This window comes from Anabrus simplex, chromosome 1 (assembly GCF_040414725.1).
Source record: "Anabrus simplex isolate iqAnaSimp1 chromosome 1, ASM4041472v1, whole genome shotgun sequence".
Lineage (NCBI taxonomy): Eukaryota > Metazoa > Arthropoda > Insecta > Orthoptera > Tettigoniidae > Anabrus > Anabrus simplex.
The window spans coordinates 478,426,580-478,442,899 of NC_090265.1; the positions used below are offsets into that span (position 1 = coordinate 478,426,580).

Sequence of the window (16,320 nt, forward strand, 5' to 3'; positions counted from 1 at the left end):
ACAATAAACCTCTCAGGACCAAGAATTTTGTACTTTTTAAAGAAAAAATGGTTTTATATCAGCAAAGTTATTGTCTCATCGCCATGATGACGCACACAGCTATATCTATCGGCATGTATTGAAGTTAAGTACATCCTGACTTCTGTTGCATTCCACCTGGTACAGATATGGGTTGTAACTATAATGAAATGTTGTCCATCATACAATTTAGTGAAAAATGCTATCTTTCAGTAAAATAAATGAATCATTTTTTTCCATTCTGGAGTATGAAAACAAATTATCTCCATAGATAAGCACGTAAGCAGAGAGTCTGTCTGTGACCGTGGTCGTTAAGCACTGGTCTGGTACCGTGGTTATACGATTCGAATCCCATTGGTTGAAAAATATTTACCATCAGAATGTTAGCCGGAAAGGTAAGGGAGGTGGTGGTATATGATTTCTAATTGCGTGCCAAAAGCCTGAATTAAATTCCAAAACTTTTCGTAGTGGTTGTATCGAGTGAGGCCATGTGGCGCTGTAAATGGTGATTCGTCCGTCCGAGAGGGACGTAAAGCCTTTGGTGCTATTAGACACCCTCTCTATTCCCACCATCACGTCATTCAATTCTTCTCATTAACTCTTGTGATGAGGTTCACGTCGGAAAGGCCATCCGGTCGTAAAAACTCGCTACGGAAGTTCATTTCACTTCATACCCGCATGGATTGGACACACAACAGTGAGGAATAACATCTTAAGAAATATTGATCTTGGATACTTCGTTGTAGGTGTTTCTATGGTAGAGATATGATTCGGCTGAGATGGAATTTCGTATGCTTGGTTCTTTCTCGATAAAATGTCCCTCATTTAACGAGGTGAGATTGCCATTTTGTTGTACATAATAACATTAGTCATCTATAGGCATAAGATTGAACCAATTTCTACTCTCTGATGAAGTTTTTGCGTATCGAATGCGATAATAATGCTTCTCATCCAGTATAGTGGGGTTGTCATTTTTGACCAAGTAGCAGCATTAACAAAATCTAATGGCATTACACTGACCGAAGTCCTGTTGCCTGCTTTGATGTGTTCACATTACAGACAGCGATATTAGCAAATGACAATAATTCAATATTCATTATATTTGTGTTCTGTGCATTTAAATGTATGGGTATTAGACACCGTATCTATTTTCTCGCACTATAATGGCAAAGTTACTGAGTGAATTAGGATCTAGTGATTATTTATCGGGATATTATGTTATTATTTGTTCACGCTGTATACAGAGAAATATCCTTTAGGCCATAAAATGATTTTACTTTTCGTTGGAGCTTGGAGCTTTGGACTTAGTTCAACCGACTATACACCCACAGAAATACGTCCGCAGAAATCCGTCGGGAGAATATGACGTCCCTGAAGCAATGAGATCTCACCTGGAAAGAATTTTCGATCGTAAATATTTGCAGGAATTTCGTATTAAGTCAACAAATTTCCAATGAGTTGACCATCCAAAGTACTAGAACTCCACGAGGAAGACGAAAACAGGCAACCAAGGCAAAAGTGGCAAAGATAAAATATGCAGTTACAGAGGCAAACAACTGAAGCTGAAACGATACGTTTGGAGAAAGATGAATTGAGTAAAGTGTGGATTGTAAGGAAATACTGTCATACCTGTTTTGATTCCATTCAAGTGCCGTATTAAACTTGGAAACTAATTTTCATTCATAAGAAATATTAATAGTCCATTTAGAATTTCCAATTACTTTACAGATACTAATTTCGACTGTTGAAGATAGGCTTACGTACTAGTAGAAATATAAATCTTCACCACATACATCCCATTTTTTCCGAATGAGAAATAAGTTCTCTTCATCCCTTAAAATGAGCAATGCTTGGGAGCATACTATTTGGACGCATCCCTTGCAAGGTGGCTTCACAGCTAGAGGACGGAACTGATGTACCGGAGGGAAAACACGCAGCTGAACAAATAGAGAAAGTAATCGATTCGACCTCATTTCTGCAAGCTGAAGACAGAGAGACAAAGAATGTTGGTTGAGGGTCAGATGCGCAAGGTGACAACAGAAATCGATATTGGGGACACGAGCTCTGCAAGCTTGCCCAAAACAGTTCTGCTACAAAATATAATTTCAATTAAGTGTTTTCAGGTCATGAGATGGAGTTCAGGGTTACAATTTCAAGACTGAAAACGATATGCCACTAAAATCTTTCCAAAAGCAAAAATATATTACAATGCAATTTATGTTATTACCTTTACCCGTTGCAGCTTCCCCCGCGATTTGTTTAATTGTTAAAGCTAGCGATTCTGTTTAATAATAACTTACTCATCAATGCCAAGAATTACTTATAGTTAAATGTCCTATAAATAAAAGTAAGTTTTCTATGCGAAATTTGCACAAATTTATTATCAATAACAGTGAATTATAGTAAAGATATCCTTTAAATAACAGATATTTTACAAAGCGATATAATTATGTCAGGGCTTCTTTGAATACGTAGTCTTTCCATCAGGTGTAAAAACCACTAAGCTTGATGGAGAACTGACTCGGGAGCAAGCCACGGAGAACTGGCCATGAGAAAAACAGACTTCCCTTAAATCGCTTCCTGCCACTTTCAGTGATTGCTCTTGTGACTTACCGAGTGTCATTGCAAAACAAACTTCCAGACTGAGTGGCTTATACAGTTGAGGCGCTGGTCTTCTGACCCAAACTTGGCAGGTTCTATCCTGGCTCAGTCCGGTGGTATTTGAAGGCGCTCAAATACATCAACTTCCTGTCGGTAGATATACTGGCACGTAAAAGAACTCCTGCGGGACTAAATTTCCGCACCTCGGCGTCTCCCAAAACCGTAAAAATAGTTAATGGGACGTAAAATCAATAACATTATTATTATAAAATATACTTCTTCAGGAAGGATAAGTCGGAAAGGGCATTTTTTCTACTGTATTTGTTCAAGTGTTTATTCCCTTTTGCTGCTAAATTATGGCAACTTGAAGCGTGGTGAAGTAATGCGCTATAGAGCACAGCGCAGATCTTTGAGCACTAATGAGGCAAGGGTAATCTCGCGAGAGAACGCGTGAACTAAGTCAGACGGCGCACCTAATCTTCTGTTCGCTATGGTATAGACAACAATGTCTTAGGAAGAATGGCGTTGATATCTCAATTCGATATAACGTATTTGCTACATTTCTGATTTTGTGATATAATTTATTGTTTAACCTTTTGTACTCCTGATAAGACGAATTTCGAAAAATTCAGAAATTGTATGTTAGGTACTTATATGAAGAATATTTTAGTGCAGAAACGTTCTATTTTATTTCATGGCCTAGAAAATTGAAAAAAAAAATGGTAAACTTAGAATATTCCTTTGTTCAACCCTTCGCACCCCTTCTAAGTCGAATGTCAAAATACGTAGAAATTGCATTTTAAGTATTTACATGGCGGATGTTTTAGTATAAAATCGAAGTTTTATTTTATTTCGTGGCTGAGAAAATCGAAAAAAAACCCACATTATTTAGAATATTCTTTGTTCAGCCCTTTGTACTCCTCCTAAGACGAATTTCAAGAAGTGCAGAAATTGTATTGCAGCTATTTTTATGAAAAATATTTCAGTACAAAAACGTTTTATTTTATTTCGTGGCCGAGAAGATTGTAGAAAGAGGTAAATTTCTAATATACCCTTATTCAACTCTCTGCGCCCCTTATAAGTTGGTCAGTCTCCAATCCAGTTGATTCTAGCAGAAAACTGTGGGCGTTTTCAGGCGATCTACAGATATTTAAGTGTATAAGACATAATTTTCATGAAAAACGTACAGGTTAAAAGATGGTGATATTGCTGATTATTCATTTTACAGGAAAGTTTATGAATGTGACATCTCCCGAATTTTCCGGATTGAAAGTTTGCTATAAACTCACCTCGGGATCCTAATTCGTTTCAAGTAATGAATGTAAGGCTGGCATTTCAACTATTCAGTAAATCTGTCACTAATGGTATAGAATTCAGGGTATTATTCAGGAGGTTTAGAAGACAGAGAAGCAAGGGAGCATTTCACAAGTGATTTAAAACTGCCTCATTGCCGCATTAAATTCATTCATCTTCCCAGGCACTGTATAAAGGATCACAGGCACATGACACACTAGTGGAGTGGCAGAATGTCCTCGGAGATACTCAAAATACATTCGCTACACAACGAACACTGGAGTTCTTGAAAGTTACCTTAGAAAGCACTTTAGAAGTGTGGGAAAACAATTGCAGCTACATTTTGACAGGAGAATGTAATCAAGGTCCCCTAGAACGCCATTTTGGTTATCTTACGATTACTAGGTTGAGACGATCATCCGTCCACTATTGACTTTTTACATTTACATATTTTGCAGCCCATTTACGTGCCAAATAAACTTGCTTTACCCTCCGCTGGAGTACCGAGCTCTTCTTAATCATATATGCATTCTTTCAATTGAGTACACAAATTGTGCAGTGAAAACACAACCTGAAGATAAAAAAATCAGGGAAAAATTGTGAATCTTTAAGATGAAATTCAAATACTGGCCTGGAAAAACAGTTTACCTGACTTATGTAAGCAGAGTTTTAGCGTATTATTTATCCGGATACATAATGCGAAATATTTCAAAGGTGACGCTGTGTAAATTATGCTCACCATTCCTCCACGGCAAACCGACTGATAAATGAAATGGCGTATGGCTTTTAGTACCGGGAGTGTCCGAGGACAAGTTCGGTTCAGCAGATGCAGGTCTTTTGATTTGACGCCCGTCGTGATGTGAATGAAATGATGATAAAGACGACACTTACACCTAGCCCCCGTGCCTTAACCAATTAAGGCTAACATTCCCGACCCTACCGGGAATAGAACCCGGGACCCCTGTGACCAAAGGCCAGCACGCTAACCATTTAGCCATGCAGCCGGACAACCGACTGTTAATGTGCCGGTACATTTTTCGCTAACACTAATAAAAGATTACGGGTCTACACAGAGTGACACATATCTTACGTATGCAACGGAAAGTGTTTATAATGTGCTGTTTCGAGTGGAAATGATTGTTACGGAAAAGGTAACGTGTACTAATAGTTTGTAGGGTATAAATATATATAGTTTAGAAGTTATAATGTGAAGTCGTCGTAATGGGGATGGTGTGGATATCATGCTACCTAAACTTGTATTTCACTACTTGACGATATGACGTTTTGAACATCACAGCATATATGTAAAATTATCAAACTGTACAATTAATTTGTAAGATGTACATATTTCGTTTATGGTAGGCTATTCTAAATCATTATGCTTATATATAGCGTTTGTAGTAATCTATTTCACATTATCATCTCATTTCTTTGTATCACGGCAATAACGAAAAATGGATGAGTTAAGTCTTGCAGTAAATTTCCAGTAGCCCCAGGTCAGGCGACCTGATACGCTATGCTAATTTTAGCCGATTACCAGGAAAGGACATCATGGAGATTGCAGAATTACACTGTCCCCCGAAGAGACAGGTAGAACTTGTTAACTCCTACTTTTCTAACTTTGCTGCATGACGCTTACGAAGCGCGCGAACTTCCAACCTATGTGAATGAACGTTACGAAACGAGATGGTGGATATATAGCGATGGAAAGAAGAAGTGATAGAACATCAGATCTTATGGACCATGTGATATGGTAGATGGAGGGAGATTGTGGAGCCTATATACATCAACGACAAGAGCTCGTGGAGATCTTAATAGCTGAATAGCTTAACGTCAGAAGGTCTTAATAACGTTTTAATACGAGAACATCTTAACATCTCAGCGTCTGAACGTCTTAGAGTCTGATGGTCATGATGATAGAGGAAGAAGGTCTTTCTCATTGTTCTTATTATATGAGGTAATACATGGCAGATAACAAGAGGAGGTTCTCCGTTTAGTTTACAACTTCGCTTCGTATGTGAGTAGAGAACTACTTAAAGTTACTCTCATTGAGAACTGGCTGTCTCAATGACGAGAGAGAAAGCGAGAGACCAGTTTTTGACTTGTCTGGGAGGGAGAACATTTTCTTATATCTTTAGTTACGCTACATTTCTGTAATACGGAAAAATACAAGTGTATTCTCTCCATGAACGCAACCCTAGGTGGTTTTGATATCGAAATTAGGGCTCATTACCACATTATGTAATGAGTATTATAGGAAGTGTTAAGATCAGGAAAGTCGTTGTCCAATTAGTGGGCAATGCACAAATCGGAAATAGGACTGGTACTTACTACGAGAGATGACAACGACAGTACGAGAGGAACTTCAAACAACAGCTCCTACATCATTGAACGTGTCCAGATACCAGAATCTAAAAATGGTGAACTAATGGTTTAAATTACTTCAAATCTCCGCGTAACCGTTCATTTCATTAATTTTATTTCATTCAGATTTCCTTAGTTTCCGTTAAGATCAGTTTTCATCAATCTGCCGTCACGTTTATCATCATAATAAATCGTAATTTTATTTGGTACTTACATACATTCTTATTAATGATCCTTAGTTTCCTAGTTAGTGTGTACTTAATTCTTAGGGCTCTGTCACCCCACCTCTGGGAGTATCTAGAGTCTTATTACTTATTACTATTAATTATTATTACTTTATTACTATATATTTATTTTCCTCCAGATCTACAGTACATTACCTTAATTATCTATAACGGAGAAAAATAGCAATGTCTAACCTTATCAGGATATGATCAATCAATTTGAATTTGCTGAAAATAAACAAACCAACCGACAAACCAAAATAAATTTCCATGAAATCATCGACAGACATTGTCAAAAAGGCCCATGGTCAACTCCTTTTCGGAGGGCCGTTATCCGTTGGAGTACGACAGCTTTGTGAACACAAAACAAAATGGCATACATGGCATAAAATAAGGAAAAATAAAATAATATTACTATTTATTATCAACTACTGTCTTCAAGCCATAAGTTTGAAGGCTGGTGCCCAAGGGATATTGTTCATGGATGGGGATATGAGCGAGTATTTATTTATATTAAAATTAAAGTGACCCGGCACGTCACAATGTAGCCTATCTATTCTTCTTCTGAACAAGGGAGATACGAAGAGAGCTGGCTGCTTCCAAGACAGCTATATCATCTCGAAAATACTCCAAAGTGTCCAGCTGCTGAAATCATCTTTAAGCGTGAGTTGCATGTGTACGTGTCCGACTCCGTAGCATAACGGTTAGCGCTAATAGCTACCATCCTCGGGGGTCCGGGTTCGATTCCCCGTAATGCCAGAGATTTAAAAATCGTAGGAGGGCTGGCATATGGTTAAAATGGCACATGCAGCTCACGTCCATCGAGGGTGTGCCTGGAAAGCGCTGCACTACATGAGTTTACTTACTTCAGTTTATTATGTAGATAGAAGCAATACATGCCTCTGTTAAATGCACGACGCGGCACAGATGTTGTCAGTGCCATCTGTGCATCGGCCCACGGAACCCACGGAGAGCCTACACTTCCTCTTATATAGGCTATGGTTTTATGTCGCACCGACTCAGAATGGGATCGGACAGGACTTGGAAGGAGGCGATCGTATCCTTAATCCCATCATTTACCTAGATTAAAATGAGGGTCCGCGGAAAACGATCTTTAGGGTTGTCGACAGCGGGATTCGAACTCAGAATATCACGCATGCGAACTTTCAGCTTCGTGACCCAACCCACGCTGCCAGCTCGCTCGGTAGCATGGATGTATTCTACCATCCCTGTCCACAGAGGAGCACTTAAATATGGAACACCACTTGATACCAACGAAAAATATGCAATACACGCATTTCTGGGCTTCTATAGAAGTTTCCGAAAGTATAGGCACAACAGGAAGTACATGGATATTTTGAGAAAATTTTATATACTGGTAGGAGCCATTTTAGGTAATTAAAATATTTTCTTTTCAACAAGATTTGGAAGGGTCTAGAGACCTGAGGTACAATTTGAGATTTGTGATGATGATGATGATGATGATGATGATGATGATGATGATGATGATGATGATGATGATGATGATGATGATGCTTGTTGTTTAAAGGGGTATAGGCCATTGGCCCCTAAAGGTTCGAAATGAGGCGAAATGTAGTGACAATTTAGAAGACCAAAATCATCCACTGACCAGAATTCAAAACATGATGACGAAGAATGAATGGTTGGATATGAATTTAAAACAGTCAGTGGATCCGACCCGCAATGCCTCACATTCCAAGAAACTAGAGTTAAACAATAGTGTTACTGACCAAGGGGCTGCTTCTAAAGCACAATCCTGAATCGATGATGACTGTAGTCTAAAGGGGTCCAAAATTCAGAACATCGGCCCCTCATAATGGTACTTATCGCTAGGAAAGTAGAAGCATGGCATTTGCCATGTTGCAGTACTGATCAAAAGTAGCGTAGACTCGCGGTATTCCACACATTATGGTACTACTCACAGGTAATGTAATGCGCACATGTAACGCAGACCTATGGTGTTTTCCACACTGCGGCGCCATTTACAGGCAACGCAAACCTATGATGTTCATCACATAGGTGTACTTATCACAGTATTATAGTACTAAACCGTGGTGTTCCTCACATAGTGGGTACTAACCATAGGCAAGGCAGACCCATGGTGTCGCTCACCCATGGCGTCACTCATGTAGTGGTACGAATCACAGGTACTGTAAAATAAATCATGAGCACACACTGTCGCTACTGATCACAAACCTATTGTGTACCTAACATAGTGGTACTACGCGCAAGTAAAAGCGACCCATGGCGTTCCCCGCGTGGTGGTACTAATTACAAGTAGTATCATGGTTCTAGTAATAATGGCATTCATCAATTTACCACCAATTCCACTCCTAACCCGCGTAAAAGCAACTATTGTCCTCCATTTACAACAAAAATTATAATGAAATTTCATGGATACGAATCGTTCATGTACCCTGGCCGAGTTTTCATTAATTTTGTCGGGTAAACTCCAAATGTGTCACCAAAGACCTTTTACATGTCAACTTTGTGTAACATGCAGCGAGGACTTTTATCCCCATTTCTTTAATGACACAATTTGCCTCCTTGGCACTGTAAATGTAAGTAACATTTTCATCCCATTTGCTTTAGTTCATTTTAAGGACTTTCAAAATGGTTTCTTTATAAAAACACCATTTAAAATAACATACAAATCACCAAATTTACGTATATATTCAACAGCTTCAATAAGAGTTGTAACAATAAAAAAGGAAGAGATATTAATATATTATCCAATAGTTGAAACAGGGATTAAATAACATATGTATCCAGTTAAAAATGCCGCATAAAATTTAAAGTATACCCACAACAAGAACTATGCCTACATTCCCAAACTGGGTAAAATTCTTGGATGGCAGGTGCCCACGGCCACCCATCTCAACCAACAATAATATTTACATATATACCTACACACCTGAACGAAGTCTAACCTCTTTGGTTGAGTGAAAAGTGATAAATTAGTACATGTACCTGAGCAAGGTTAAACCACTTGAGCCTTTCTTCGCTTGTCATTCATACCAAGAGGTCAATAACATATTAAACAAGAATTCACAGTCATAACTTTGATGACTGTTACCCAGCGCTCATCTTGACAATGAATTGGCATTATTAATAATCTTGACCATGATGGTCGGGATTGGATCCGTATTGACTTAGTAACAGTAAATATGTTGGAAGATAGTCCGCCTAGTCAATACAATTCATTTATTTACCTTTCACCTTAACATCTAGTACATGTTTCGAGAATATTATGCATTCTCTTCCTCAGCTAGTGGATTAAAATTCAGTATACAATAAGACCTGACTAAAATACGGGGGCCCCCATTAAAATTCAAACCAATGAGTATGACAATGTGACACTTAAAAATTTTTTGATAGTACAAACATAGAATTAAAATCCCATTTTGTCAAGTACAAATTAAAAACACAATATAGTCTAATTAATGTCTAATTAAATACAACGTCTTGTGATGATATGAATTCACAGTGTCCTTGAAGTTGCCTTGCGTAGTTCAAAAATGTTGAGTTAAGGATGAATGAAATTGCATTAAAACTTGAAGTCCTGCCGATATCCACCGTTAATGGGTGTTAAAATGATGTATATTTAAATTAAAATATTGGACACAGCATCGTATAAGGACACCGTAATTTCACATCATTATACGATGCTGTGTCCAATATTTCAATTTAAATATACATCATTTTAACACCCATTAACGGTGGATATCGGCAGGACTTCAAGTTTTAATGCAATTTCATTCATCCTTAACTCAACATTTTTGAACTACGCAAGGCAACTTCAAGGACACTGTGAATTAATATCATCACAAGACGTTGTATTTAATTAGACATTAATTAGACTATATTGTGTTTTTAATTTGTACTTGACAAAATGGGATTTTAATTCTATGTTTGTACTATCCAAAAAATTTTAAGTGTCACATTGTCATACTCATTGGTTTGAATTTTAATGGGGGCCCCCGTATTTTAGTCAGGTCTTATTGTATACTGAATTTTAATCCACTAGCTGAGGAAGAGAATGCATAATATTCTCGAAACATGTACTAGATGTTAAGGTGAAAGGTAAATAAATGAATTGTATTGACTAGGCGGACTATCTTCCAACATATTTACTAATGAATTGGCACACACTACACAAGTTTTAACCCCACATTGTTTCCAAAATTATGCCCAACCAGACATAAGTAGCAAATTATTTTATAAAACAATTAGTTATTAAAATTTAAAGTGTTTGTTTAATTTGGCCTACAGCATTTAAATGTACTGCTTACTGTAAAATCACATTTTTATACACATTACCAAACCCTATTTTCATCTTTCCTATAGGCATACTTTTATGTCTCTTCATAGCCTTCAGTTTTCATATCATTTAAGCCTAGTTCTTCATTATGTTCAAATGTTCTTTCATATGCGGTTATGCTCAGATTGGGATCAGGCTCTTGATCTGTTAGATTCTGGACATAACTATTACCTGCTGGATCATCAAGCACTAGAGTAACACATTTTCCCCCTGATAACACTTCATTCAGTTTATCAAGAAAAGCAGAAAGTCTTATTCGAGAGTCTTCATCAGTACTGTCACGAAACATCAAACCTTGCTGTGCCATTTGCTCTTTCACAGCAACCAACAGTCCTTCTATTGTGGTAAAACGTCCACCAAGAGTAAATGGCCTCCCTTCCAGTTCCAGTTCAGGTATCGAAAGAGAACAAGTTTCAGACTTAAGAACATCTCTACTGAAGTCCTTCCTATCCCTAATTTTAACTTCAATACGCAGTCCTTTAGGCTCAATTCCACCTCCAGACTTCACCTCATTAGTTCTATGACCACAAACGTCACAGGTTGTAGCCATTATCAGGACTTCCTTAAAATGAGGAATCTTGACAGCTTTCATATTTGTCTGACATGGGGCTCTACAATCAGGACAATTTGTAGAGAAGTGAACCACCTCTCCTTCCAGGTCTTCTAAGGTAAAGTCTCCTTGCTTCATAGGTTTTAAAACACCAAGGCTTTCTGATTTTTCTGAAGCTTCATCTGAACTTATAATTCCTACCGCAAGATTCTGTTCCTTATTGCGAACAAAGAGAGTAGTTTCTGCTCCTGGGTCTTTAAGCGGTGCGCATGGGTTTTGAACAAAACTGTTTCCACTTATATCTTCCAACACCAAAGTGAAAGGTGTTGAAAGATCTTTTAGTTTTCTCAATTTCTCTAAAAATGCATCAATCTGAGTAGCGGAAAATGGATCCTCGTTTCTTCGGACTGGCCGATCCTGTTCAAGACCAGCTATAACACGATCCAAGACACCTTCAACAGTAGTTATTTCACCTTTCTGGGACTGTGACGGTATTTCAAAATCAAGTTCCGGTATTTTAACACCAGTATAGTCTGATTTCACAACCTGGCAATTTAAGTCCGACGGAGACCTGACATGACCACAATTCTGATTCCCTTTTCCTGTATCTCACCGCCTGATTGAATTTCATTATTTCTGAACCCACACTTCTCACACTCGAATGACATTAAAATAATTTCCTTATAAAAGGGAATTTTAGTAAGCAAAAGTCTTGTCAAACCATTCTCTCCACAGTTCATACACAAACTTTCTATTTCGGTTGTTTCTGGATCAGGATCGTCAGCATTTAAATCCCTAAACAAAGGTTGTTTTTTATCTTCCCCCATTATAATTCCAGTAAAATTATATAACACCTAAAATCTCAATATATCTCGCACTATGGAATCACACTTCCACTTGCCATAACTTTCAACAGTCAACACCAATACGCACCACTACAACTGCACTTGAGCACCCACAGACAACCTGCAATCACCCCACACACTTGCCGCATGCTGCAACTCGATTCCGTCATGGTTCTAATTCGATCATCCCTTGGTCGCCCCTTTTAGTCGCCTCTTACGACAGGAGGGGATACCATGAGTGTATTCTTCGCCTGCGTCCCCCATCCACAGAGGGATGTGTGGTTAGTCCGCGAGAGCTCAAGTCCGTCGGCAAGCCAGTTACGACTCCCTATCCGCCCCCTGGGACGCGCCACGTGGGAGTATCACCTTACCCCTGCTACGCCAGCGTAGTAGGTTCGTGGAATTTGAGATTTGACCACGAGTTCAGGGCGATGACACTCAGCGGTTTCAGATTCGGCGGCAACACTTTCCTAAACACACGTGACTGTGAACGAGGTGCAATGTGATTGCTGACGCGACGGAATATGGACCCTGACAGAGATTATTTATTGGAGGAAGAGTTTATAATTATTTTGTCACTGATTTATTTAGCTTGGAGGAGAATAAGGAACAAAAGAGTCGACGACTGTGGGTCCATCCTATTTTGAGCGATCGAGTTACAAAAGGACAATTTTAAACTTTATTCGAACAAGCAAGGAGAGGTAAGAAAAAGTTCTTTAATTTTACCATGATATCAATCGCTTGTTTCGATGAGTTAATTCACTAAAGACAATACAGTTAAACCTGCTTTATACGTAACTCTGTTCTACGTAATTCGTAATTGTACGTAATTTCCTTTAGGTCCCGGCAAAATATAATTTAAAAGCGTGTTAATTAAATCTTATTTATACGTAACCCGTTTATACGTAATTCGCTGTTATACGTATTAAGTGCCAGTGAAATATAACTGAGTTTTGCGTAATTGTAATGAGAATGTGCTTTTTAAAAAGAAACTACTGTATTTACGAAGTTCCCTCTTTGTCGGCGTAGGCGGAAATAGAGCGATCGGGTTTCGGTGCTGAAACAGAACAGAGAGTTTTGCCGAGTGACATTGTTGACCCTTACTTACTGGCGGCTTAACAAAGACGAGCCCCCTTCGCTCCTCCTCTACCTTCGTCATTTTTAACACGCCGCCAAAGATTAAGGTACATTGTAAGCAAAATGGGCGGTTTCGGTGCGTAAACAAAAGAAAGTACAGTAAATTTGTCTGAATATGAGAATTTCTTTCGTGGGAACAACGGAGAATAAAATGTCCACGATGCCGGTATCTGATGTTTACTGTTGAACAGTAGTTGCTTTTGATTAGCCATGGAGAACAGAAAACGGGAAAGTTATACGAGAAGTGGACGCTTATCCACACAAAACGAAAACTGAAATCGCTTCAGACTTAGGCATTGCTTATACCACGCTATGTACAGTCATCAGTAAAGAAACGCTATTTTGGATGAGTTCTTAAAACTGGGTTCAAAATCAGCAAAGCGCAGCCGTCAGCAAGAAGGATGGTGCGTAGATTTGGAGAAAGCACTTTTCGCATGGTTCCAGCAAAAGCGGGCTGCAGCTCTACCAATTAGTGCAGACATGCTGAAGGCAAAGGCGATAGATTTAGCTAAAATGATGAGTATCACTGCTGCTTTCAAGGCTTCATCGGGATGGTTGCAAGGATTTAAATATCGTCATGGAATTACAGGGAGAACAATTTGCGGTGACTCAAAATCTGCAGACGACGTCACGGTGCAACACTGGAAAGGGGAGGTTCTGCCGGGTATCGTAAGCGATTATCAGCCTCCAAACGTCTACAACTGTGATGAGACCGGCGTATTCTACACTCTCCTTCCTAATTAGACATTAGGTGAAAAAGGTGACTCATGCCATGGAGGGAAGAAAAATAAAATTCGTGTAACAGTACTTCTCGCCACCAGTGCAGGTGGATCTGACAAACTTCCTCCACTTGTGATAAGAAAATCGAAGAATCCGAGGTGTTTTAAGGGTGCGAAAATAAAACCTAAGGAAGTTGAATCCAATGGAACAGTGGTTGAAAAAACTGGACATTAAAATGGAAAAAAAACAGAAGAAGATCCTTCATTTTATGGATCGATGTGCAGTACATCCACCTCAAATCGTTCTGGAGAATATCCGAATGGAATTTTTCCCTCCTAACTGTACCAGCGTTCTACAACCGCTTGATTTGGGCATCATTGCAAATTTCAAAGTGCATTATAGAAAAATGCTGGTTCAACATTTAATAACACTGAGTGATGCAGGAAATGAACCTCTCTCCATTAATTTGTTACAAGCCATGAACTTTATTTCGGCTGCCTGGAAGCAAGTGTCATCCTCCACAATCAGCAACCGTTCCTGCAAAACTGGTGTCTTACGAGAAGAGGCTGCTTCTAATTATGATGTGATTATGGGGACGAAGTTTTGTCTGGTAATGAGCTAACTGGGGGTGTGATAAAAAATAGAATTCGATACTTTTGTGCATTTCGATGACAATCTGGCTGTATGTGGAGAACTACCGGATGAAGAGATTATTGCTGATGTATGCCAACAACGCGGCAGTGATGGACCAGCTACAAGCGATAGTGACATTGGAGATGGAGATAACGACTTGAATCTTGACACCTCAACTGAGCGAAGTGTTAAAATGTAATCGAAGTGTGTAGGCGTTCCATCAGTGCGAAAGGTTGAAGTGAAAATGCTTTGAATTCATCACCAAGTTTGCTAAAGGAGGTTTATATTCTTAATGCAAGAAAATTGAAACAAGCCAAACTATCTGATTTCTTTAAGGCCGGGCCAAGTTCAAAATAATGTTTTCTGTCTTAATGTGTTTATTATTTGCAAGGATTTACACATGTAGGTCTATTCTATTGGTTTTTCAGTAAATATGTGATGTATTGCGTAAGTCTGATTTCTAAGTAATTCTGAGTTACAAGTAGTTTTTTCTCTTCCCCTTGATATACGTATAAGTCAGGTTCAACTGTATATATACCTCCAGAGGAGAAACTGGTTATAACTTTGAGATACATACCAAACACACATTTGTATTTTAAAATGAATTTAGTCTTATTTATTTTGCTCAATAATCAAATTACAAATTATATGAAAATATTATACGCGCCGAATCTGAAACCTCTGTGTATGATCAGTAGTACTGCACTCAACAGACGGAGGAACCGTTTGGTCTAATAAACCAACTTCAGTAGCTGCTACGAGTAGATGTGCAGAGTCGGCTCCAGCACCGCGAGATCGGTATCCCCGCTGTCGAATGTCCTTTCTGCTATCATGGGCTAGTACTAGTAAAATTCCAATCGAAGTAACTGGGATTCGCTCCTGGGACGCCTGGGTTGGAAGTCGAATTGCTACATCCTAGCGAAGATTCTCCAATTGAAGAAAACTAATTTACCGACAGACAAATTATGCTACTAAACTAAATCAAATCTCATGGTGCTACACTTCCGATGGGCCTTTATGGGCTGAGTGGACCTTGAATCAGTTTTTAGATCTAAGTAAAATTTTCTGACCTCTCTGTAAGAGGCAGACTCGGTATGGCTGGACAGCTGTTATGCTATAAACAAACAAACAAACAAACAAACAAACAAACAAACAAACAAACAAACAAACAAACAAACAAACAAACAAATAAATAAATAAATAAAATACTCTTCTTTAAATTACATTAATTGAATATTTTGCAATATGTCATGTTGTTTAATACATCACGATGTTGGAATGTGTTCAGAAATAAATTAATGGTCAAAATAATCTTAAAACTAAATGGTGTAGTATCAAAAATATATTAAGATAATGTAGATCACATAATCATCCGTTATTGATGAAACTATTACCACACGCCATAACGATAGTATATTATTATTATTATTATTATTATTATTATTATTATTATTATTATTATTATTATTATTATTATTATTATTATTGATGATGATTCTTTAAGAGGCTTAGTATCGACCATTCGTCAATGCGATAATTATTTTGGAAGCATAATTTCTATTGAAAGACAATGCACTGTTGAAATGTTGGAAA

The 16,320-nt window shown here is 38.3% G+C and overlaps 1 protein-coding gene and 1 pseudogene across 6 annotated transcripts in view; both read right to left on the bottom strand.

The window, feature by feature from the left end:
• LOC136856968 (sodium/hydrogen exchanger 3) overlaps positions 1-16,320 on the bottom strand; it is an 822,567-nt gene that overhangs the window by 211,733 nt on the left and 594,514 nt on the right. The gene's annotated exons all lie outside the window — the stretch shown is intronic.
• On the bottom strand, positions 10,830-12,349 carry LOC137498976 (zinc finger protein ZPR1-like; annotated as a pseudogene).